Raw genomic sequence first — 23,215 nt, 5'->3', positions numbered from 1 at the left:
TAGACCTGCTGTAATGTGTTGGGGGCTCCCAGAGCTGGATGCAGTACCTTTTGAGACAGCCTTGATTGCATGCTATCTCCAGAGCAGTACTCCTTACATATGGGACTTCTGCATGTGCCCCTGGCTTTCACTGCAAGGCTTGTTACCTGCTGTGCAGGGCAGTGGGGCATGAAGGTCACAGGGCAGAGCCCATGTTCCCGGTGCTGTCTGATGAGCAGGCGATGGAGGAGAGCAGTCCTGCCATTCCCCATACAAGGGATTTAAAGGCATTGTCAGGCTACATGCTTGGTAACACCAAACAGTGTTGGTGCTGTTTCTTCCTGTGTTTTTTTTTTTTTTTCCCCTTTCCAAAGGTCCTCACAGTTTCGGTTTGTGGCTTAGAATCCCAGAGAGGATCTCAGCTGTAGGTAGGATGGGGTGAAGTTGAAGGACTAAGACATCTGATGTCTCTTACTGTTCAGATACTGAGATGGTGGTATCTGCATTTAGAGTCCTCTCTATTCAGTTACAGCTGGAGCTGTTAACTCCTTCTTAACAGGAGTTACAAATGTAATTCCTGGTTTTCAGTTTTTTCTCTGTGCTGTCGATGTTAAATTTCCCTTGCCCTTGAAGAAACAAGAAACAGTTTCTTAAATGGCTAGCTGTTTTTTTTTTTTCCTTCCTTCTTTGGAAAGGTTATCGTCCCCATTAACTTGCTCAAGCTGGCCTCTGGCTTGTATGCATGGCACCTTGCTAGATTGCTGTGAATTTTTTACAAGACCACCACTGTTTTCTGTGAGCCAGAAAAGTGTAAATAACTATGCACACAGCAGGACTCTTCAAAGATTCCGTGCTAACCTCTGACTTGACAGGTTGTTTTTTCTTCTCTTACCATCAATTTTACCTTTTATCTTTTGCTTACCTGCTTTCAAATTTTGTTTGAAGACCCTCCCATTTCCCCCTTAGAAATCTGATTCATGTAGGCAACCCTAAACAAGGGAACACCTGAGCTGCAGTTGCCTGTATTTAGAAACATGGTTTCATTTATCAAATTCGACTAACCCTTCTTTCTCTGGTATTTTTGCTTTCCTTCCTCTGTCTCTTCAGATTTGGTATCATCAAGAGTTTTTAAAATATATTCACATTTCAGGCTTAAATATAAACTTAGATTAACTACCATTTAATTAAGATAACATAATCAGGATAATTAAACTTCCTAAGATGGAACGACTAAGCCCTTGTGATTTACAGCCTGTGCCTTGTGATTTTCTGTTCTGTGCCTGATACCTGTGTGTGAGTGACATCAATGTTGAGAGGGCGCTTTGCTAAATGCTGTGTCTGATTGCAGTGTGACCACCAACCTGGCTCAGTGATGGGAGAGGTGTGGAGTTGGCTGAGGCTGAAGCCTCACAAGACAGAGGTGGTGCTGGCAGAAGCAGGCATCCTGGAGAGTTTTGCAGACTCCTTTTATTAAGAATATGCTCCAAGATCTGACCAGGACTTTGGTGCGTAATGAGCTGTGTTTTGGGGTTCCTTGTGGATGCAGTGTTTTTGCCTAGGAGCATCCAGGAAACAATATCCTGGATGCTGAGACTGTCCAGCCATTGTTGCCCTTTTCACCTTTCATCTGTAACGCGAGTGGTGGGACATAGCAGGTGTGGAACTGCCCATGCACAGGAACTGTTGGCTGCCAGCAGTGTAACACAGCCCTTCCAGAGCAGCTCACCAAGGTTGCCTGCTGCTCTCTGCATTGCAGTCCCACAGCATTTTCAAGTGTATTTGAGGGGTTAAGTGTTATCTTCAGTCTTGTTTGCATGTTGGAGAGTGCTTAAGAACATAGGAATGGTGGTTGGGATGAGCATTTCTGTCTCTTTGGTGCAAGAGAATTTTCTGTAGCTAGAGTAAAACCTGGCTGCATAGGAAAGGGTGCTTTGCCAGAGCTACTGTAAGCTCTGAGCTAAAGGCTCATAAATGCCATTATTTTCCACTTGAGTTGTCAAAAAAAAAAAAAAGTCATATATTTTAGCTGTGTTGCTTCCTGAGCTCCTAAAAAGCTCTTTGGATACCTCCATTTTGAGTTCAGTAAGGTAACCTATGCGGAAGAAAACAGAACAACTTTGTATGCATTCCACAGAGATTTGTTGCTGGCAACATTTGAAACCACTTATTAAAAGAAATATTTCCGCATTTGTAACTAATTGTATAGGAAACAGACTTTGGTTAGCAAATGTCTTTTTATGAGGACAAGCTGATTCATAATTTTCTTTCTACTTCATAATCTATGCAGATGAAAATTACTCTTGTCCTTTCTGTGAAGCTCTTTTAGAAATCTTTTCTAGTCAGATAAAGTAATTTTTTTCAAAAGTAAGAGTAAATTGAGTCAGTGGCTTAAAAATTAATATTTTATTCTTGAATAAAATGTTGTACAAGGAAATGAAAAACGAAGATCCATAAAAAATTTTTTTGCTAATAAATACAGTGGCTAACGATTGGCTGATTTGAAAAATTCTATCTTTTAAGTCAAAAATATTCATTCAAATGCATTGGCTCTACAAGAAATGGCTAGACAGATGGATATTTAGTGTATGTGCATCAGATTTTTCTGGAGTTCTTGATTTAGCAGATGTACAGATGAAGTTTGTAAGATAATAGTGCTGAGCCAAGGCAAAGTTGCTGAGTACAGTGCTTTTTTTTTTTTAAACTTCTGACTCATGGGTGAATCTAAGCTAGAACTATGTTTAATATTACTATGAAATTCAAAAGATGGCTTTCATGGCATGCACTGAAATAGGTCTTTAGATAATCTCAAAGCAGGCTTTTCTTTCCTCCTCTTAGTTCTCTGGACGTTCAAATAAGATAACATTTTGCAGTGGAAGGGAAACTTTAAAGCAAACAAAATTGGCACACTGTAGCATATTTTTGGCATGCTTGTATGTAATCAACAACTTTCTGCATTTGCTCCGTTTGCCTCATCGTACCCAATTCCCACCAGTTCTTTAGTATTCAGCACCAGAGACGAGTTTAAGCTTGTGTTTCCAATCCCTCAGCATGTTTTTTGCTCTTCCACTGGACAAAAGTCTCCCTACTTAGGTGATGCATAAACATTTTACCTCTCTGCACTGATCTGTCCTCAGCTGCCTGCAAAGCCATACCCTCAGAGACACTGAATGCATGAGTTGCCTTGGTTGCAGTACCCCTATCTGTCTAGCTTTTGTAAAGCACTCCTAGCTGAGTACAGACAGGGCTATTCTGCGTTGTGTTCAGCTGTGCTTGTTCTAGATAACTCTAATACTGTTGCATGCTTGTCCTTTGCAGGAAAAGAGTAGAAAATTCCCATTGTCAGATCTTCAAGTTAACTGAGTGGTACCTGGACTGAGCAGTAATTATTCTGAGTAAGCTTTTCTGCTCCAGCTCTTTTCATTACTGGGGAAGTAAAATAGAGGAGGGTATAATGGGAGGTTGTTTGTTTTATTAAGATTCTTGGTTGGAGCTGGCATGTAAAGATGCACTTTTAGCTGTTTGGAATAATTAACTACCAAAACATAGCTGTGATATTTGTGGTTAAGGAACTGTGACTTGATAGCTTTTTTTATTGCCCCTCTTCCATGAGGAAGGTAATCTCAGCATCTAAGCTAAACCAAGGCTAGGACTGAAACCTTAGCTATTCTGCAGCTTTTTCAGTATGATCCGTTCACCCAAAACTTGATGAGCTTCTTAAATAATCGTGGTGCATTCTGGAATTTGCTGTGCAGGCTCCCTCGATGCCTTTGAGGAGGAGACGAGGTCTGTAATGTTTCCAGAGCTCTGCCAATGCAGTCAGCATAATGGCTTTATTGAAGTCATTCAGGTACCTTAGCAGAGCTGTTTCCAAGCAGGTATAAGCAAACTTCAAGGACAGGATATGAGCATATCCCGAGCCCTTGTAAACAGTGACTTGAGCTGGTAACTACTTAACAGCAAGGTTGTTTTTGTGTTTTGGTTTTTTTTTTTTCAATTATTATTTTATGTATTTTTTTTCAGCAAAAGGCTGACTGTCATCCCCGAGTCCTTTGAGAAAAGTTGGGAGGTGTTGATGCCTTCCTGCAGTCCCTGCAAAAGGCAGAAGCTGGTGGGCTTCAGCTGTGACCACCTCAGGCTGCCGCAAGGTGTGTTTGTGCCTAATGCATTTGGCATTGCCTAAGAGTAGGGACCATGTGTAGGTGCCACAGTTTGCTCCACACCAAGGGTTGATTCTGAGACGGGGAGGTATAAAGGGAGAAGAGAGCTTTCTGTGAAGATGCTTCCTTAGGCTAAACAAATGCTATCCTGTGTACTTCACAAATGAGGCTTAAAATAGAGGTAATAAATCGATACATGTTGTGTTTTGTTTTTAATCTGGTCTTCAGTTTCCAGATTGGGTTTTAAGTATCTTGTTGCTATGGAGAAAGAACAGCTCTCTCCTATGCAGTGGGTGCGGATAGCAGCACTCTTCACAGCATGTTGTTGTACTGCCTCTTCATCCTGCAGCTTTTTTTCCCAAGGAAATACGGCTGTTACTGCTATGCTGCCGTTTGATCTTGTCTGTACTTGTGATTGATTTCCTCCCCCCCTTCCCTCTTGCCCTTTATGAATGCCTTTTCACCATCTTTGATCTTATCTTTATCTCCTCTGCCTTTTTTCTCAATGAGGGCTCCCTTCCCTTCCACATGAAAATTAGACTGTTAGCAAAGCCTTATCTTCTCTCTCCCGGATGCTTTCTTTTCTGTATTTGTGGTCAGTGAGAGAAATCAGATTTGCAGTAGGCACAGGAAAATATTTTGCTACCAATACATCCGTTTCTCTTTGTTGTTTTTCTAAAATAAATGAGCCAGCACTCTGGTACTACGTATACAGCCGAGACAAAGGGTGTTTCTGGAGATTGCAGCAATGTTATGTATCTGCTGGTGAGTCCCTACTGCAGCAGAGAGACTGTATGTCTTGACATCCAGGCGTGTCAAGAGCTGTACATGACTGTTGTTCATGTAGCTCTGTTATGTGTTGTTTCCCTCACCTCGGGCTCAGTTCCCAGCTAATGCAGGCTGCAATGCAGTTTGCTCACAGGTCATCTCTCCAATGATGAGATGATGTCTGTGCTTGGGGGAGCGAGGAGAAAGGCCAGGCCAATGGAGTGGCAGGGAATACAAATGCACAGACCAATGTACCCCGCTGTCCTTGAACATCAAGGGAGGCAGCAGGCTTTTTCAGTGCTGCTGTGTCAGAGCCCTGGAGCTGCAGATTCAGATGCATTTCTGAGGCTGAATTACTGAGTGCTTTTGTTTGTACTCTTTTCCTCCCCTGCTGCTAACTGCAAGACCAGTTAGAAAAAAACGAATGTTATTTTAATTGAAGATACACAAATGAGCAGGGAAAACTTGGAATGAACCAGAGGAAATGCTGTGAAAGCAAATTCACCTCTTTTGCTGGTGGTTGCTTGATAGCTAGAGACTGTTCCAGTTATTTTGAAAGGGCTCAGCTCCCACTGGGGCTCTGAAGTGAACAGGCCGTTTTCTTTAAAGGCCATCTGCTGAGCTTCTGGGTGCTGCTCATTTCTGGAGACCTCTGAAATGTAAAAATCTTGTTGTCTACTTGTTTGTCAATGAGAATGCCATGTGCATACCAGATTGACCCCAATTTTTCTCTTGGTTTCCCTTTAATTTACTATAGTAATTTGAATCTGTCTCTGTTTTCTGGATTATCTCTGATCCCCTGCAGTGTGAAGAAAGCCTGCTTGTCTCCTGCTGCTGCTCTTAGCTGATATTATGTTGTTAAACTTCCGCTTGCTCATTGTCAGTCCTGTGTGTGTCTGTCTCCAGCCAGGGACATCTAATTGTGAAGCTGCTCTGGCTGCCCCTCACCCTTCAATGACTGTATTTGTTTGTCTATCCTTGGGTTGTCTTACTTCCTTTGGGTTTGGCCATCTCAGATATGTTTCTTTGTGCTGTCTTTGTAGCCCTGAAAGCAGATCCAAGATCAAGGCTCGTATTTATCTTAGAATGGAAAGTTAGGGGAAGAGCAGCAATGCCTGGAGGGCAGGCCAGTGCAAGAGGTGGTGAAAGATCTCGCACAGCACAGGGCAACTCTCAGGAGAAACACGACATTGTTCCTGTGGAGCTCTGTGCCTGGTGTGAGCCCCCTGGCAGCCCAGCCCTTGTGTCAGCATGAAGTGCAGTGGCTTTTTTGCTGTAGTAACATGAAAGTGGATTCTGAATTTGTAATGATCATCTTTTGCCATTGTTATTCAGTTACGTTCTACTGATAGGCATTGGGAACACAGGGTAGGGCAGTGTCTGGTATTACTGGCAGGGGTCCTTTTGATACTGCCAAAAGAGAAATAGTATTAGTACTGTTCCAATATGACCTTTAGGTCACAATAAATTGAGACTGCACAAGCTGTCTGCTGTTGTAGTCCACTTAGGAGCTGAGAGCTCAGTGATCAAAATGTAAAACTTGTCAGAACAATCTTGAAGGCTTTTTCAGGTTTCTCTGCTTATGTCTCCATGCTGACACTTCTGCAAGTTGCTTGGCTACTTTTTTTGTGAAACAAGATTCTTGTTACTGAAACGGTTACATTTGGTGATACCTCCAATGAGCAGAGTCCACTACGTGGCTCTTCTTACAAGGCTGGAAAGGAAGAAGGGAAGAGTTCAGGTATTGAATAGTAATTGCTAGAAAAGGAACTGCCTGCCTAGGAAGATTTTCATTCTACATTTATGATCAGATTTAAATGTTCCAGAACTAGCCTTAGAAAAAAGATGTATGTATATATAGCATAAAAATAATGGGTGTATTTATGTAAAAACAAAAATCTGCTTATGTGCTGAAATGAATTATGGAAATGTAGCAAATGCTACATCACCATCTCTGCTGGCAAGATCAACCCAAGCACGAGGACGGAGGTTGTCAGGCCCTCTTGTTTCTGGGAAACAAATTGACGTGATAAGATTTCCAAGTAGAAGCCTAATATGACACAAATAATGCACATGTGAAGAATAGTTTGATTTAAACCTATATATATTTTGTATATGTGTGTATGTATAGAGGTGTGAGCGGGCTATCCCCTTTAAGCTTGTTCTTCTTCACATTTGAGATCACAGAATTTTTTACTGTGTTTCAGAGATGTCAGTCCCAAGTCCTTCACTGGGACTACGTATGTTTTGATCGTGTGCTGGCAGGTTTGTCATCAGAGTCTTTTTTTGCTCCTAGGATCAGAGCTTGAGCAATATGGTCATGAAGGACCCACTGTGTTGTTTAAGCCCTTATGGATGGACAGGTTACCAAGGCCTGAGCTTCCACATACACATGTATGTACACTAGTTAAGCTGGAGAAAGCAAACCGCATCCTACCATACAGCAAAGTTTTGGAGGGTTGCTGCATAAGAGCCCAGGAGACAATCTGTTCAGCCATTCAAAATGGCTCCCAAGTTCCGTTTGACTCACTTAACACGTTGTTGCTGTACTGAATAAAGGGCAAATGGCTTATTTTGACAAGGAGTATAGCCTTTGTTTCTACGTTTTTTTTTCTTTCTCTCAGCATAGACTCATTCTGGCAAACAGATGCAATAAGAGACATTTGCGGACTTGCAAGTTTGTAAAATTGCAGTTGTTTAGTAAACGTATACAATGTGAACTACAGCAGTTTCATCATCAGTGGGAAGCTTGTAGTTGGGAAAAGGAAGAGAAGGAAAGACTTTGACAGACTATCTTTTAGTGGTTCTTTGCTGGTACATTTTGAGGCCGTAGCCTGATGGCTCAGCAGCTAGCAGGCTCGGTCCCTCACTCTGTGGTCTGTGTGTCAGCAGGGTGTTTAATATGACAGTGCTTTTTGTGATACGAGCTGCTGACTTCTGGGACTACCAAACAGATGGTGACTACGTGAGAACACGTGTAAGTGGCTGACACTGTAGATCTTGTTTTCCCCAGTTGTCGCACTGTTCAGGATGCAGTGTTTAAGTCCGGGATCAGCATAAAGGTTTCCTTCCTTAAGAAAGAAAGGAGAAATAACCACCCCCACACCAAACCCAAACGTATTGAGGCCTCACGGTTCTGATGCCCTGAGCTATAGGGAACTTGTCAAATCCCCCCGTTTGCAAAAATAACACTGCAGAGTAAGTTTCCTGGGTGGAGTTAAGTGGTATGGTGCTATTGCAAAATTCAAGCAGTAAATAAATGTAAATCTCTGTAAAAAGAGTACATTGAAAATAAAAATGAGGACAAAGGGGGGCCCAATGTGTGTAAATAAATCAATTTACTATTTCTTATATTTTCCACCACGGACAAAGGAAATTGCAGCATAGTGCCTCCTCATGATTGTTTGAAAGCTGCACTGTACTGTTGGATTGCTCTTTGGCAATCTTTCTTACTGAAATCTGTCAAATTCCAATAGACAGAAACAGAACCTGATTTCAAAGTGTGTTGTCGACCTTCTTCTGACATGGATCTCAGAATAGATCAACCTTCTGACGTTTGTTCTTATATCAGTGTATCTGTAGCTTGTGGAAATTTAAATATTAAAGCATAATGTCTGAATCATAGCAACCCTTCAGTGTCCAATGAGAAAGCCAGTCTGCCCAGTTCACGTGCTACGTTTTACTCCATCTGCAGAAATTAGCTTCCTATGTGCTTTTTAAATTTAAAAAAAAAAAAAGAAAGAAAAAGAAAAAGCTGAAAACCCAACTCTCCTGGAAAATGATATAATTTGGGAGCTGGCTAGTGCAAAGGATTTTTTGCAGAATCACATTGAGTTTCTCAGCAAAGAAAGAGGATTGTTGCCTGCAGCGAATTGCTAGAGGAGGAAAAGCCAGATCCTATGAGTTTGGAAAAATGGGAACTTTGGTTGAGAAGAGCAAATATAAAGCTGCCTCAGATTACCCTGTTGCACCCATCAGTTTCTTTGCATACAGTGTCTGGTGGAAATTGTATCACAGCAGTGCAGTAATTTCAAGGCATAGGAGTAGCATAGTGGTAAGCACTCAAGCACAGGTCTGGGGCAGGTGATCTCCAGAGGTGCAGCCTAAGTTATTTCATGTCCTGAGGCTGTTCCTGCCTGGGATCCATGAAAGTTCTGAACAAAACGTTTGGTTTAAAATACAGACGTGGAAAAAGGGAGAACGGTGAAGCCACGCACTGGCTTTTAGGCAGTACAAGCTGTATGAAGTAGCTAAAGTATCATGACTAAAGGGAAGCCTTCCTGAGGAAGGGAGGCTGCGGGCACTGTACTCCAAATGTCTCTGTGTCATTCTCTGTTTTCTGTAAGCTGTCTGTCTCCAAAATGTTCTGTTGAAAGCCAGAGCTAGCACTGTTGCATCCAAAGCATTTATTTTGTGATTCATAACTGTGACTGACGCTCAGGAGAGAGATGCCTGCATGGAAGGACGTTTCAAAATAGTTTGGTAGCCAGCACAGATGCCCAGGGAGCAGCCAAGCCCTTGAAAACTAACAGGAATGAAATGCTGTCCTTTTAACCCCCTGAGCCAAGAGGAACTGTATTGCTGAGATCCTGGTTTTTATTGCTGAAGGGATAAATTAACATACTTATTTAGCAAAATGCTCAGAGAATTGGTTGTATTTTACCCTGCTGATAAAACTGGATAATGGTTGTTTTCAGGGTTTGGGGTTTTTTGCGTGGTTGGAGAAGGAGCCTTATGTGTGTACTGTGTGTGAGCCTTTCCAGATAGTGTGTGACTCTGTCCCTACCTGTTGGCCCTAGTATAAGATGTCTCCTAAGGAGAGGGTGGTTAAATAATGCCAGAGTTGTATGACAGTTTTGTAATGTGAGTAAATATCATCTGTTTAGCTGTAAGCAAATAAATCCTTTTAAATATCACAGTGGATACCTTAGGGGAAGAAACATGTGCATTGAAAATGAAAGCAACTGGAAAATATTGTAGCCTTTAGGAAAAAAAAAAATCAAGATTTTTTTTTTTAAGAAACTTTTGTTATTTTTGTCTTCTCTTGAAAAAATGCTGTCTTTTCAGTGATATATCAAAAATATGTCTATATTCAAAAGTAGAACTAGAAAATCAAAACAATTATAGTTCCTTTAAGTTTCTGGATAAACATATTCCATCAAGAACTGAATGTTTATTCTGAAGAGTTTTGATGGAATAAGTTTTTATAAGCCTCTCTTAAAAAAGATTTGTAAAGGTAAACTGTCCTAACTTACTGTTCATCTGATATTGTATATTCTGTTATAAAAACAAAATAGAATTTCAAAATGGATTTCTGAATGTGCTAAGCGTTGCCAAAGTGGGCAAAGTGCAATTTCTTATCTTTTTGGAAATGCCAGTCCTAAAAGGTTTTGGAGTTTTTCAAATAGTTTAGTGCTCTCATGAAAAATCTCCAACTTCAGTTGCAAGCTGAAGCTCTGTATATAGCTACTGCATAATGCCAACACAGTGGGATCCTGGTTTGGAGGAGGGCTGTGGCTGCAATTATTATGTCTTCATATTAATTACAAAGCCAGGAAAAGGAAATGGGAGTTTTGTTCCTCTACTTCGAGGAAAACAGTGTATTTCGAGTTTAATTTAAAAATAACAAACACCTTAAAAATCTGATACAGTTGAAAAGGAGATTAGCATCATGGTTTTTCTAGAACAAGCCCAAATTCACCAGCAGATAGAGAGATTGCCATATTCTTGAAGGTGCTGGCATATTCCAGGAGCAGAATGTGGAAAATCACCCCTACTGTAAATCTCTGAAGCTGAAGCCAGTTAAGTGTGTCCTCTTTAAAGGACTTACTGCTCCTGTTGTCATTCGTATCTCTTCTGACATTGGCATTTTTAATATTCTGGTTCAGGATCTCAGTGCAATAAAGATTTGTGGTTGGTAGGTATGGAAGTTGGTTTTCTTCCTGTCAAAATGGACCACTAGAGTCCTTCTGCCAGGAATACTGAAACAGACCAACATTGTATACATTTCAGGAAACTAATTGAAATTTTTAAAAAAATAATTTATAATGTATGACTGCATTAAAAAAAATAAAAATCTCTTGTGCATCTCTTTTGTTCACAGTATGGATTTCTTGTCTTTTCAGCTTTGCTTTACTGTTTTGTGATCCAGAATATAAAGCTTGTTGACTGTTTATTAGCATAGTCTGATATTCTTAACATTGTACTTAGTTAATAGGTTAGAAAATATCATTAACAAAGTCTTACTTATTGATTTCCCAATGTAATAACAAATAGGTGTACTGACATAGTTAACTGTACACATAATTAATGGCTTCATGTTTGGAGCCAGATTCTCTGCTATTATAATGGTGAAACAAGTGGAGTTTTGCCAGCAAATAACTTGGCCTGTTTTCTGTTTGGCTGTCTGGAAATGCATTTTTACTTCGTACACCCCAGTGTTTTGAAGATCTGTCTGTAGATAAATCTGCAGGTAAGTTGTGGTAGGATGGAAACTATCATTTCTAGGAAATAGCAGGTGTTTAGGGGAGTTGGCGAGGGATAACTCCAGTACTGGGGTAATTGTCACATTCTCAGTGAGTACATCCCTGATTGATGGCCTTAAGCCGGTAATAACGGAGGAGTTTATTTGTTTTGTTGTTTATTTGCCTTTTGAAGGGGAATGTATAGTGCATCAATTAATAAATTAAAAAGTGCATGCCTGTATTCACAGGATTTTAAATTGGGAAGCTAGTATCTATTGCTGGGTGGAACAATCATTTTAAGTAGCTGAACTAGATAAGCGCATGTCGACATTTTTGTGCATAAATTCATTCTTAATGCTGTAGGGTATAGTTGGATGCAGGGAATGTTAAAAGAGCTTGACAATGTCTGAACCAAGATTCTGGTGTCAAACAGGAGGTGAAATTCACTTTATTCTAATTATTGATTAAAATTTTATTAGCAGGCTTTAAAGATATTGGTGAGGCAGCTCTTCAGGGATGAGCAGCCTAAACATGTGCCTTCCTGTTTCCATAGCAACACATCTTTTTCATCCTTTACAGGCAGCCTAGATCGCATTGTGTACTGCAAGAGTATTAGATTCAGAAGGGGTAATGTTAACAGCTCAGTAGTTTTCCCTAAACCTTGCTGTTAAATATTTTTGGTTTGGATGATCATTAGAATAAAAGCGGTTGGGATTATTGTGCTTTTTTAGAGAAAGGGATTGTAACAGCAGAGCTGAAAATGGGGAATAACTGGCAACCAGGGTGAAGTGTTTTGGTTTGATTAATTGAGTGCAAAACTGGCTATTCCTGTCACCATGCAAATGCACTTCGTCAATGAGGTCAAGATTTTAGCAGGAATAGTTCTTGGTCTGGTGGTTATTGTTAAAATCTTTGGAAGTGTTTTTGGTTCATATTGTTTGAGCTATTGGAGAGAATTGAAGTAATGTAGTAAAGGTTAAGGCTATAAATGGTGGCCATTAGCAAGGACCAATTTTCCAGCACTGTGGATCATGGCCTTGGAAGCTCATTTAGAGGTGGCATTTTGAAGCTCAACATAAGTGATTTGGTAGCTTTCCAGGATACTTGAGGACATTTCAGACTGCGGCATATTCATATTTTGTTGCGAGCTTGACACTGTTTTATTGGGTTTGGAATGTCAAACTTGTCTATCAAGTCATAGATTTCTATGACTCTGGGACAAAGCATCTTGCTGTCATTTTCACACTGTTCTCAGCTGCTGCAAGCGCAGGAAAATCCTTTTAAGAGAGTATCCTTTGGATAGAGAAATATCTTTTAGAAAGATGCATCTTTTGTCTTTTCTTTGAGACGTGAATAATTCAGTATAACCCTATGCAAATGTTTATTACTCTCTATGAAAAAAAAAAAAGTGTGTGCCTTCTCTCCATTTGTGTAGTGTCAGTTTTTCAGTGATGAATCTTTGTCAAATACAGCAATGTGCTACAGTGTCTTCTGAGCTGATTGCATGTATATCTTCTGTTTTGGCATTGTGGAGGCTTAAATTACTGTTTAAATTGTGAATTTTAAAATGCTATTTTAATGTTAGCACTATATAGTAAGAGAAGCAAATTACCGTGGGGGAAGTATTTAAGCAATGCATAACGATGCACATTACCACAATATTTTCCTTTGGCCTTTAGGATGTTTATTTTTTTGTTTCTCCATTTGTATGAATTTTTCCATGAGATTACGTGAGGCATGTCAATAAAAATTGAGAGCTTTCACAGTAGTTGTTGCTATAGTTACATGGTGCAGTTCTTAGCCTCCTGCACAGAAAGTAAACCACCTGCAATTCCATAAAATCCTTTATTGGCAGAGAAAGATTGAAAGAGACAGTACTGGTGTGCAGCTACAGAGCAAATTCTAGGTTGCTGTGATATCCTTGCAGCTAATGCTGTCTTCATGCAGAGGTCTGCGTAAATGCTTTATGGATGAGGACAGCATGGAAACGGGACAAAAGATATCTTTTGCGGGGGGTGTGTGGGGGGGGAAAGGTGCTGCATGCAGAAAATGGGAGATAAGAAATAAGTACTGACACAAACTAAAAAGAATCTCAGTTCATAGCATATCTCAGCTCCAGGAAAAGAGGGACTAAGTTGCCTTTTAAAGACCCCTGAGTCGTACCCCTCCATACAGACAGAAATGTCACACTCCTAGGATGCTGGTCTTGTCTGACTCCACAATTCACTGCTTAATTTAATCCTCAGGATCTGCACAGCACAAATGTCGAAATCAACACTGGCTTTTAGGAATAGCTTTTTGTCTCAACAGATCTCACACACTGAGGAGCCATAAAATGGCTTTTAAGACGGCTTCTCTGTACTGAACTTACTTAACTGAATTCTACTCTCACTACATGTTATTGTCTTTTCTCTTTCCTATATGGCCATTAATTTAAGGACTTGGTATGCTGCTACAAACCATGGACTTTTAAAATCTTCCCTGGGATAGACAAATATACCTGATCTGTAGATGGGGAAACAAGAGCACTGAGAAGCATTTGCCTATGGAAGCGCTCTGTAAAGCCACCCTATAAAAAGTCATCTTTACCTTCATGATTCTCTGCCTTGAGTTCTTTTTATGACTGAATAAAGTAGGACGGGTTTATTTCATATCAGTCACCATGTGAGAAAGGACAGTTAAGTAAGTGCATGATGTCTCATCTTATGTTAAATTCGAATGTTCATTTTTCAACTGTGTTCTAAATATACAGATGAGCCAAGATTCCAGGACCCAATAACGCCTTCACTGCAGGGTTTTTATTCTTGTTTTTCGTAAGTCCCAGACTCACAGAGCAATGTGAATCTAATCCCATGGATGATTAGATAAAACAGAGATTTTTAGAGTTGTTTGTTTTTTTTTTGTTACACAACATCCACGGGCTCAAGGAGAGGTCAGACCGTGTAGTAGAGGCGGCAGTGAAAGATGTTCCCTGGCCTAAAGAGATAACAATATTAATAGCTAGAATAGTCAAGACAAGGTGGGAAAATGTAGAAACAGTAGAGTCGTTGAGTAGCCTTTGGCCAGTAATGCAGGCAGTACTCAGAGGTTTAGTCCTCCACAGTCAGCTGCTTCTTGTGACGGTTTCTGCCATTTGTTGGGACGGCAGGTCTGACCAGATCCCTTCAGAGCTCAGGAAAGAGGATTATATTTTTGCTTTGTGCTGGGTAATTCTCCCTCTATAATGAGAAGGTTTAGAGTCAGAGGGCTAAGAGGACCAAAGCATTAGTAACGGAACCTGATAGCTGGAAATGAAGGTATTAGTCATGACTCGGGTTTTTGCTCTCAACTACAGTCATAAACTTTTTTCCTCATGGCTTCTTTTCTCATTTCAAGGAGAAGCAATTGGTGCCCTTGACGTTCCCATCAAGGCTTGCCTTCGCTGCTTAAATCCTGTTAAGACCTTTGTTGATTACCAGTTAGAGAAGCAGCTATGAATCCGTACATGTAGTCAGCCTGAAGGAGAACTGGTTACCTAATTACATTGTCAGCTAAGTAATTTTTGCACCTCCTGGGACTCGGGTCTAGCCAGTGCACGCTGACACGAGGCTGAACTTGATTTATATTGGCTTGTGGATGAAAAGTTGTGGTCAGTGTCATGTTAGTCAAATGAAATCTTTAAAAGTAGAATTACGCTTTGAAATGAATAGAAAGTTGTCATTGTTTAATTGTCCTCTGGAGAGCCAAAAAATTTTTCAGTAGCAAAAGCATCCAAAAAGCATGTCTTGCAGACAGAGCAAGAAATATTTCTGCCTGCGAGAGCTTCAGGAGCTTTCTAAAACAAACGAAAAAAAATCCAACCAAACAACACCTCCCCCTTCCCCAATTTAAAAAAGAATGAAATAAAGTGGTGTGGGAACTGTAGACTAATTAATTAGAAGGATCTCCTTAGAAAGTTCTAAAAAGAATAGCCTTTCATGCTGGAAAGTAGAAGTTCCATCAGCAACCTTTCAGTAAGACACATTTGCTGGGAGAGAAAGTATTGAAAATCAGAGCTGCTGAAATTAATGGAACCATATTTCAACACAGTTATTTAAAGACAGTTCCAAACAATAAAATGCTACTACTTAGACATAACAATAATTCTTGTTTCCTAAGAAATTACTGAAGTGCAATGTTTTTCTTCCATAGGAATAGGCATTCTCATGCAGAAATTGGGAACAAACCTAATCTATCAGGTAGCTGAATAAACTTATGAAGTCCTCTTTAAATTTAATCATACACAACTGCCTTTGAATAAAAGACTTTGCCTTTTTTTTTTTTTTTTTTCCCGTAATGTAGATTTGAACCAAAGAGATACCAAAGATGCAGTAAAACTATGAAGACAGAGCATGGTGTTTACTGAAGTGGCACCTAATGCAATGCTGATCATTATGGTATAGAAGGCTTTGTTAACTGGACAACATTTAGAGTTGTCTGTGTATACATGACATTTTGGAAAATTGGTTTACACCTGTATTCTCAAAATTGTCTAAAATTGTTGGGGACACTTGAAATCTCAGTGGGTTTCTGATTTTGCCTTTGAAGTACCTGATTTTTCAGAAAGCTCAATGTCTTCTGAAAGTAAGTTTGTAAAGCAGCTTGGGCTGGGCATCTAGGCCAAGATTTGTCTGCTATAACTTTAAACTATGTCTGAGCTAGTCAGATATCTGTAGGCAATAGAGAGGAAGAGATGGGTAAGAGGATGGTACAAAGATTCTTTTGACTTCAGGTATGTGCCTTGGATAAGATGAACCCGACTCTGAAAGTGCCTTTATATCTCTTAAGTATGAAATGAGTTAGGCGCCTAGGTGAAGGATGGATACGTACATACATATGTACATACTTGTAAGTACATGCACCATAGATGTTTTGGGTTTCGTCAAATTTAATCTCACTTCCAGAAACTGAGGTACTCCAAATCAATAGTGATCTTCTGTAGAGGGATGTGTGCAGAAAAAGAAATCATGTTGTGTGTTGCCACTAATGCAAGGTCCGAAAGCATGAAATCTGTTAAGCAAAAAGTTCTGCAAAAGATCGCCAGACCTCAGGCGGGCATTACTGGCCGTGAAGGGTGATGGAGTGCGATGTGAGTGGGTAACAAAGCAGTGGCAAATGGGCAGTGCATCTTCCAGTTCCAAATTTATGTCACTTCACTGTTGAAAACAGTTTTTTACAATTTGGACTTAACTGTCTCTGGCAGCAGCCAAGATGCTGGCTGCTTCATTACATCTACCTACGTAGGTACTAGATATGTCTCCTCTATTTACCTATGCAAGATCCATAATTATATGTGTGTTTTCTCTAGAGTATATGTCTGCACGTGTGTATATATACGTACATACAAACACAAATGTTAAGTGTAGTATTGCCAGTTGTGTTGTAATTCTTTGTGCTCTCTTTCTATGGACAGTAAATTGATAAAGACAATGCATGGCTGTGGTCATCCTAAAATACCTTTACCTGATTGGTTCCTGTGTCCTTCGTAGTACTTTTAAATAAAGATTATGGTCTTTATTTTTAAGCTTTCTGTATGAAAAACTATATGGAGAGCTTTAAAATGCTGATCATGACCAAAAAAAAAAAAAAGGCTCTCATTTGGGGAAAGACAGCATTTTTAAGTGTTTGAATGGTTTGGGAACATGAGTCACTTTTGCAAAGTTGATTGAACACTTAAAATTCTTATTCTTGCTTTGGCTATTTTTGGGTAGATTTAAGAAGCCTCCAGAGTCAAGAAAATGCCATTTTGGTTCACCCATGACTAGAGACAGTTCTGTTAGGACGTGATCTTGAAGAGTAAAGTTCTCTTGGCTGTACTGTACAAGAAATATTTTCATTATTTGTATTCATCAGGCTTTAAGCTATCACGACCTTTGAGGCAGAGTCAGAGAAAAATAGGCTTAAAGTTATTTAAGGAGACATCTCAACATTGTCTGACTTTGTTGTTTTCATATTTGGTGGTTGTGTTTTCCAGCAGTTTAAAGAATAAATTCAGCTTCTCTCATATTCATATTGTAGTTTAGTGAGAACTACTTTATATAGCATTCATTTGTTTGTATGTTGTTTGACACCGTTTCCCACAGCATTCTGCTGGAGAAACTGGCTGCTCCTGGCCTGGACAGGTGTACTCTTTGCTGGGTAAAAAACTGCCTGGATGGCCGTGCCCAGAGAGTGATGGTAAATGGAGTTAAATCCAGTTGGTGTCTGGTCACAAGTGGTGTCCCTCAGGGCTCGGTGCTGGGGCCGGTTCTCTTTAATATCTTTATCAATGATCTGGATGAAGGGATCGAATGCACCTTCAGTAAGTTCGCAGATGACACTAAACTAGGCGGGCGTGTTGATCTGCTTGAGGGTAGGTTGGCTCTGCAGAGGGATCTGGACAGGCTGGACTGATGGGCTGAGACCAATGGTATGAGGTTCAACAAGACCAAGTGCCGGGTCCTGCGCTTGGGTCACAACAGCCCCATGCAGCGCTACAGGATTGGGGCGGAGTGGCTCGAAAGCTGCCTGGCAGAAAAGGACCTGGGTGTGTTGGTTGACAGCCGGCTGAATATGAGCCAGCAGTGTGCCCAGGTGGCCAAGAAGGCCAACAGCATCCTGGCCTGTATCAGGAATAGTGTGGTGAGCCGGACTAGGGAAGTGATCTTCCCCCTGTATTTGGCACTGGTGAGGCCCCACCTCCAGTACTGTGTTCAGTTTTGGGCCCCTCACTACAAGAAGGACATTGAGGTGTTGGAGCGTGTCCAGAGAAGGGCAACAAAGCTGGTGAGGGGTCTGGAGGACAAACCTTATGAGGAACGACTGAGGGAGCTGGGGTTGTTTAGCCTGGAGAAGAGGAGGCTGAGGGGAGACCTTATCACCCTCTACAACTACCTGAAAGGAGGTTGTAGAGAGATGGGGGCTGACCTCTGCTCCCTGGTGATAAGTGATAGGACAAGAGGAAACGGGTTCAAGTTATGTCAGGGGAGGTTTAGATTGGATATTAGGAAACATTTTTTCACTGAAAGGATTGTTAAACATTGGAATAGGCTGCCCAGGGAGGTGGTGGATTCACCATCCCTGGACGTGTTTAAAAAAAGGGTAGATGAGGCACTTAGGGACATGGTTTAGAAGTGGTTTTTGTCAGTGTAAGTTAATGGTTGAACTTGATGATCTTAAAGGTCCCTTCCAACCTCAGAAATTCTATGATTCTATGTTATATATATAGTTCTGTGGACATGCATGCATATCATGTATTGCTTTTCTCCCTGCAAACTGAAGCTTGCTGTTTCACCGTAAGTTTGGGCTGATTTGCTTTTAATCTTTTACACTATTTTCTCAGTAATGTTATCCATAACTTAAGTCTTTCATGCTATTACTTTTTCTTTGGGAGTAATGATAAATATTTGTCATAGTGCCAAATGTGGCTTTAAATTTTAACTAGTTCTTTTCTGTCTAGCTTTCTGTCTAGGTTGGTTTCTATAGCTGCTCCTACTTTGTGACTAGCCTAGTGCCAACTGTAAGATGGAAGAAACAAGCTTTCTTCATGGACACAGGAAAGAACAGTGAGGCCAATGCATGAAAGAGACACCATATTTCCAGTGTTACTGCTTCCTCCAAAGCTCTTGAGGTCTTAATTTGGTCAAATATTCTTTCAGAGATATAGTTGGGTTTTTTTTTTTTGGTTTTGGAGGGTTTTGTTTGTTTGGTTTGGTTTTTTATATTCTCAAGAATACTTTGTTATCCCAGGTCTCTGTCAGATATCGTCCTTCTAAAATGGCGACAGATATTCCTGTCGTGATTCCAGCTAGTTTCCTCTTCTCCCTGAGGTTACGCAGAGCATCAGATGGGATAGTGCCAAACGGCAGCCCAGGGACCCAGCTTGCATTGTCCATTCTGGTCCTCTGACCTTCTGGAGCTGGCATGGTGCCTCTGAATCCCCCTGTACATCAGCTCTTCTTCCTGTCACCGTGCCAAAGACAGATTTTACTTTCCAGCCTCAATTCCTTGCACCTGATGCATGAATGCTGTTTTCACCATGGCTATTTGCCAGGCTCCAGAAAAATGTGCCAGAGCTGAAACTTTCAGAAAACATCTCTGCCGTATTAATTGCAGGAGGTTTTAATCTCAGAACAATTTTTTGTGCTTGCTTTCTTCCAAGGACTGATTCGATACATTCCGTCTACGTAAGGAGCTGCCCTCAGTTCAGAATTCAGGTGCATCTTACACTGATGGAGGCAAAGTGTGAGTGGCCCCAAAATACACCTTGAACCCTGTGCAGCAGAGCTGTTGTTTGCCTTTCCTAATCAGAACAACTCAAATGGTGCCAGTTGGCACCCAGTGGCATCCCAAATTCTGTCTGCACTTATTTCCCAGTCTTGCTCACTTCTGGGGAAGATAAGGCAGGAGTGGTGTGAAGAGTAAGTGTGCAAACATCTGACCCACAGAGAAGGCCGAAGGTCAAAATGTGAAGCCATGCTGCATCAGGGTTATTCCCCAACTAAACAGCCAGAGTTTGTAAATGATGTGTTTGCACACCCATGTGTACTCCATTACACTTCAGGGCTAGGGTCTCTTTAGCCCTTGTGTTGCTTGAAATGCTCGTTTTTTGCCAGCTCAGTATTGAAACTCAATGACTTTTTTTTACAACAAGAATTACGGCTTTGTAATTAAATAGTTTAGTGAATAGAAGTAAAAGAGAATAGAGGGAAATTCGTCCATACAGATATAAAAAGGTAAAAGTTAGCAGGCTGTCCTTTACATCTCGCCCAGAATCTCTGTTCTAAAACATTAAAGTACGTACGTAAAAATCTGTCTTTATCTAAGCAAACTAGTCTTTGCATTTAACAGATACTGATGGCAGAACTCTTCCTTTGCTTAATATCAACATGCAGTTCCTCCAGACTTTATTCCAAGTCATGTATGATTTTGAGTTGATGTTTGGAGAAACAGATCCAGTCCTGCCTTCTGGGCACTTCTTTTTTTTGGAGCTCTCTACTTTGATTCTCTTCCTGATAATTTTTAATTCTTATGGTATGATGCTTATTTTTTAATTATACTCAACAAAGCCTATTCTCTTACTACTTCTTTTATATCCAGTGTTGACCATTTGCTTATTTTTTTCCAGAACACGTACTAAAATATAAAATACTGCTGTAATAGTATAGCTTAAAAAAATACAGGTGTTATTCCTGAGGTCCAGCTCTTCCTGGATATTGGTTACATGGGAAAGAAAAGAAAATTCGTGTCTCCCCTCTGGTAAAAATAATTTGGCTGAGGACTTTCCGTAAGTTTCTTGACTGGGTGATACGGCTAAAGTTTCCAATCTTTTTCTAGCCCTTAAGAAATGGGAAGAGCTAGAATACTTGGGTTCTGCTTTACAGTAGACTCTGAAAACCCTCTCTGAAATCAAAGAAATGGCTTAGCAGCGTAGGTGGGACTGAAGAAGCAGTTTCTGGTGGTATTATTTTGCAGTTTGTTTGTTTGGTGGGTGGTGGTTTTTTCAGTGTTTTTCTAAAGTATTCAGCTACTGTTTTGCTTGCAATTGAAAGTTAACACAAGCCCAGCCCTGCAGAGCCAGCCTCTGGTAAAAACATTGTTTCATCTGCCCTTTGAGCAAATGTGACTTGCCTTTGGTGCACACACTTGAAGTAAACCTCTTTAAGGTCTGTGTTTGAAGTCTGAATCACGGGAGGATTTGTTTTCTTTCTTTTGTCACAGCTGTCAGCTATCTGTTTTCTTCTTCACAGAACTATGTTATATGAGATAGAGGGGAGTGATGATTGTAAGTGGCAGCAATGTTAACATGGGGATGTTACCAAGTCATTTACTCTTTGCTTTTTTTCTAGGTGCTCCAATGACCCAACCATTGTTGTGTCTGCGTAGATCTTGAGTTACCCCATTTAAACCCCGACACAGTGGTGATATAAGTATCCCTGTAACAATAGCCACAAAAACTGAGACAGGCAACGTACATGACCCATAGGAGTTTTATTAGATGTGCGCTTGCACTACAGTACAGTGTGGTATAGGCACACTCGAATCAAATACAAGTAGGTTAACTCAAGTACAACAGTTGCAGCACAAAGGAAACGTAATCGGCAAATCCTGCCCAGACAGGAGGGTTAGTTCACCCTGAACTCTCTCCGACTACAGCTATGCTATAGCTTGTATCAAGCTAGGTATTTTAAAGCTTTCATGGGTACACATGTACTATAGTGCGGTCACTATTAAAACTGCACTGTGATGCTTGCAGGGGAGCCATCATCTGAGCCATTGTGTTGTGCTAAGATTACAACTTGAAACTTTGCAAAGTAAGGCATCCTAAGAATGTCACTGCTGAGTTGCAACTACTTTTGTTCTGAGGCAATGTTTGCGGAGCTGTGAGAAAATCTACTAGTTCAGTCAGTAAGAGGGAAACTGAGAAACTCAGTGACCACTCGTTTCCTTGATTTTTCTCTTGCATTTCTAACACTTTAGCTTATGGCTTCTGGACTTCACCTCAGGTTGCTTGTTAAGCATGGGGAAAAACCCCTCACTTGTCTAATATCAAGAAGCAGTTTTTTTAGACTTCACTCAACAGTAATGCACATTCATATCATGTGTCTTGAAACTTGGCCAAAATGCAGCCTTGCAATTGATAAGGGAAAACAAAAGGGGAAAAGTGCAAACTAAAGCCCATTTAAACACAAAGCTATTTTACAGAAGATGTCCGTATGGAAGGTTTACGTGTTTGACTTCTTGGTTCTGAGTTAGAGAATTCTGTTCTGCAGAAAAGGACACCTTCAGAAACAAACCTAGAACAAAACATTCACTTTTGTTCAGTGCAAACAGCCCTTAAGGGGAAGAGAATAGCAGTCAAATATGAAGAAACTGTAGGTAAATGTGACCATATGGAATATCTTTTTACCTTTTGTTGTATTATGTATTTTCTATAAGCAGCCAAGGACCGACAGCCAGATAGAGCCTAGTCTGCATGGTCACCTTAAAACTATGTACTTGTAAATAGACCAATGTATGATGCAAAGAGTTGCTGTATAAAATGTGTTACACACGAAAACATTTCCAAAATATTCTTTTCCAACCTAGCTGCTCTTTCTTGAGGAGAGAGTTCCTAAGAGCCCAGTGGGGATCTCTTTTTTTCTGACTTCAGTCATCAAAATAGGAGGAGGAAGCACCATTTCACCTGCATGCTGCTGCTCATCTTGCTGTCTGTACCTTCTCCTGCTCTAGGATTTGCTTAGTGCTTTGAAAGCTACATGTAGTACTGTAATGCAGTTTGAGGGGTTTGTCGGATTCTTGCTTCTGCATTCATCATCGAGCTTCTTATCGTCTGTTGCTTTTCCTAGGCCTGTGCTGAAGATGGCCTTCAATTCTAGGTCTAGGATGTAATGTTCTAGGTCAGAATGAATCACAACTGTCCCCTCCTTTTCTTTGTATAATCATTTACATCAGTTTAAAGTGTGTGTAAATTTGAAATGGGTAATGCTTTATACCCAGAATACACGGGTGCAAATGGCCATGGCACCATATGGTGCTATGGGACGCTTGAATGACTCGCACCCTTCTAGATGTGCTTTGACATACTGCTTCATCCATTTTATTTTGCATGGATGACCTCTTACTAAGCAGTTAGTATAAGGTATTTTCTGTATGTTCTGTTTCACATCATACAGAGGGTCATGAGACTGCAGTCTCTGGCTCTGTCATGAGATCATGATTGTCTAGTTCTGGTCATACAAAGTTAAAGCACTGTGACACGCTTAATGCCTGTCATTTTGAGAGACAGGGATGTAAGCTCTGAATGAATGTCACTCTCTGCTGTGCCTGATATTCTGATGGAGCAGACAT

The 23,215-nt window shown here is 40.6% G+C and overlaps 1 protein-coding gene across 7 annotated transcripts in view; it reads left to right on the top strand.

Moving 5' to 3' along the window:
- SERGEF (secretion regulating guanine nucleotide exchange factor) overlaps positions 1-23,215 on the top strand; it is a 157,981-nt gene that overhangs the window by 125,942 nt on the left and 8,824 nt on the right. For 2 of the 7 annotated variants that reach the window (XR_008466014.1, XR_008466012.1), the window contains one exon: positions 4,000-4,124. The exons of 4 other annotated variants lie outside the window; for them this stretch is intronic. The gene's annotated coding sequence lies outside the window, so the exon portion shown is untranslated. Of the gene's footprint in view, positions 1-3,294; positions 3,372-3,999; positions 4,125-23,215 lie in introns of all 7 variants that reach the window. One more of the 7 variants, XR_008466015.1, reaches the window with a different exon arrangement.

The sequence above is a fragment of the Rissa tridactyla genome, chromosome 4 (genome assembly GCF_028500815.1).
Source record: "Rissa tridactyla isolate bRisTri1 chromosome 4, bRisTri1.patW.cur.20221130, whole genome shotgun sequence".
Lineage (NCBI taxonomy): Eukaryota > Metazoa > Chordata > Aves > Charadriiformes > Laridae > Rissa > Rissa tridactyla.
This window is presented reverse-complemented; position numbering and strand designations above follow the sequence as displayed.